Source organism: Eriocheir sinensis, unplaced genomic scaffold (genome assembly GCF_024679095.1).
Source record: "Eriocheir sinensis breed Jianghai 21 unplaced genomic scaffold, ASM2467909v1 Scaffold964, whole genome shotgun sequence".
Taxonomy (NCBI): domain Eukaryota; kingdom Metazoa; phylum Arthropoda; class Malacostraca; order Decapoda; family Varunidae; genus Eriocheir; species Eriocheir sinensis.
In genome coordinates this window covers 98,987-101,998 of record NW_026112346.1, presented here as the reverse complement: position 1 = coordinate 101,998, position 3,012 = coordinate 98,987, and the positions used below count along the sequence as shown (strand labels likewise).

Here is a 3,012-nt window from a genome sequence, read left to right as displayed (position 1 = left end):
GGAGCAGGAAAATGATATATGATTATTATTAAGATCAACTACGCATAGATTTTGAATACTTTGAAGTAGCGACCGACCCATCCATTCATCGACTCATCATTCACTGCGCTTACCCTCACGTGTATACAAGCATACACACATACATGCATGTACGAATTATTCAGCTCGTGATCATGCCGAGGTAGATTACACACACACACACACACACACACACACACACGGCTCGGTAGCTCAGTGGATAGAGCGTCTGCCTCAAAACCAGAAGGACCTGGGTTCGATTCCCCGGGCGGGTGAAGATGAGTTGAGATTATCTTCTTTCACGTGTAGAGAGAGAGAGAGAGAGGGTATAATATTTTATTATGAAGGCAGGAGATTTTTTATGCATGTTTTATTGAAAATGCTGGTAAGTTCAGCATTATATATCTTTTCTAATAAATTCTCTGTTTCGTAAGAGTGTCTTATTCCCCTCACTGGTAATGCTGGGGCAGGATGCCTCTTTTGGCCAATCGCGATTTTGGTTCCTTGACACTTCCATCTATTTATTTATCTATCTATCTATCATCCATTTATCTATCTACCTATCTATCTACCTATCTATCTACTTATCTATCTATCTATCTATCTATCTATCTATCTATCTATCTATCTATCTATCTATCTATCTATCTATCTATCTATCTATATATATATATAAATATATATATATATATATATATATATATATATATATATATATATATATATATATATATATATATATATATATATATATATATATATATATATATATATCTATATATATATATATATATATATATATATATATATATATATATATATATATATATATATATATATATATATATATATATATTACAGCAGAGGAAACAGCTCAAGGGCAAAAAATAGGAAACAGTAATGAAAAAAAAAAAGCCCGCTACTCGCTGTTCTTATAAAAGATTTCAGATGAGTGGCCGAAAGAGAGGTCAATTTCGGGAGGAGAGGTGTCCTTATACCCTCCTCATGAAAGAGTTCAAGTCGTAGGCAAGAGGAAATACAGATGAAGGAAGAAGTGATGCTGGTTAACTCGTGCGTAAGGGATTTGGACAGTAAAGGGATGAGCTTGAGAAGAAAGTCGTGTGCGGCGAGACCGCGGGAGGGGGGGAGGCATGCAGTTAGCAAGTTGAGAAGAGCAGTCAGCGTGAATATATCGATAGAAGATAGAGAGAGAGGCAACATGGCGGCGGAATTAAAAAGGTAGAAGACTATCAGTAAAAGGAGGAGAGCTGATGAGACGAAGAGCCTCTGTCCAAGAGAGCTGTGTGAGTGGAGCCCGCCCACACGCGAGATGCATACGTGGGCGGACAAGGCCCCTGTATATGGATAGCAACTGTGCGGGGGCAAAGAACTGGCGGAGACGATACAGAACGCGCAACCTCCAGGAAGCTGATTTAGTGAGAGAAGAGATGTGAAGTTTCCAGTTAAGATTTTGAGTTAAACCTAAGTGATTTTACATTAATCAGATGGCTCCAAAACGTTGCTTTTCTACTCTAGTTAATATTAAATTCAGGGAAGTAACGGTCGAGCTTGTTTTTAAAGGAGGCAATCGTGTTACACTGGACCACTGATGGTGGGAGCTTATTCCATTCTCGCACTACAACGTTGGTGAAGAAAAACTTGGTGCAGTCTGAATTTACTTGTCTACATTTGAATTTTGTGCCATTGTTCCTCGTTCGCAAAGTGTCATCGATCATAAACAATTTTGATCTGTCTACATTCGTGAAACCATTAAGTATTTTAAAACATTCGATCAGTTTTCCTCGGAGGCGACGTTTCTCCAGAGAGAACATGTTAAGGGTGGAAAGCCTTTCTTCGTAGGATTTGTTGCGCAAGGAAGGGATCATTTTTGTTGCTCGACGCTGAACACCTTCTAGTTTAGCAATGTCCTTTGCACGGTGGGGAGACCAAAACTGTACCGCATATTCCAAGTGGGGTCTAACCAAACTATTGTAGAGCGGAAGTATTACATCTTTATTTTTTAATAAAAAGTTTCTTTTAATGAAGCCCAACATTCTGTTCGCTTTATTTGCTGCATCGATGCATTGATGTGAGAATTTGAGGTTTGATGCGATTTTAATCCCCAGGTCCTTAACGCATTGAACACTTGTGAGTTTAACGCCGCGTATTTCGTAATCGAACTTCTTATTTTTTGTTCCAACTTGAAGGACCTGGCACTTGTTCCAACTTGAAGGACCTGAGAGGGTCTTCTGTTGACAGAAGTTGAATAATGCAGAGTAGAGTCGTCAGCGTATGAGTGGATAGGACAGTTTGTTATGGAAAGAAGATCATTGATGAATTACAGGAGGAGAGTGAGTGATAGGACAGAGCCCTGTGGAACACCACTGTTAATAGGTTTAGGGGAAGAACAGTGACCGTCTACCACAGCAGAGATAGAACGGCCGAAAAGGAAACTGGAGATAAAGGAACAGAGAGAAGGATAGAATATAAAGAGGGCAGTTTAGACAGCAAAGACTTGTGCCAGACTCTATCGAAAGCTTTCAATATGTCTAGCGCAACAGATAAAGTTTCACCGAAACGGCTAAGAGAGGATGACCAAGAGTCAGTTAAGAGAGCAAGAAGATCGCCAGTAGAACGCCCCTTGCGGAACCCATACTGGCGATCGGATAGAAGGTCAGAAGTGGAAAGGTGCTTTTGAATCTTCCGATTAAGGATTGATTCAAAAGCTTTAGATAGACAGGAAAAGTAAAGCTATAGGGCGGTAGTTTGAGGGATTGGAACGGTCACCCTTCTTAGGCACAGGCTGTATGAAGGCGTACTTCCAGTAGGAAGGAAAGGTAGATGTTGATAGGCAGAGGCGGAAGAGTTTGACCAGGCAAGGTGTCAGCACGGAAGCACTGTTCTTAAGGACAATAGGAAGCACTCCATCAGGTCCATAAGCCTTCTGAGAGATAAGGCCAGAGAGGGCATAGAAAATATCATTCTGAAGAATCT

The 3,012-nt window shown here is 40.1% G+C and overlaps 1 non-coding gene across 1 annotated transcript; it reads left to right on the top strand.

Annotated features, from left to right (window-relative positions):
* Positions 1-220: 220 nt before the first annotated feature.
* On the top strand, positions 221-294 carry Trnal-caa (transfer RNA leucine (anticodon CAA)). Its single transcript has one exon. It is a non-coding gene; the product is annotated as a tRNA-Leu (tRNA).
* The last annotated feature ends 2,718 nt before the right edge of the window (positions 295-3,012 follow it).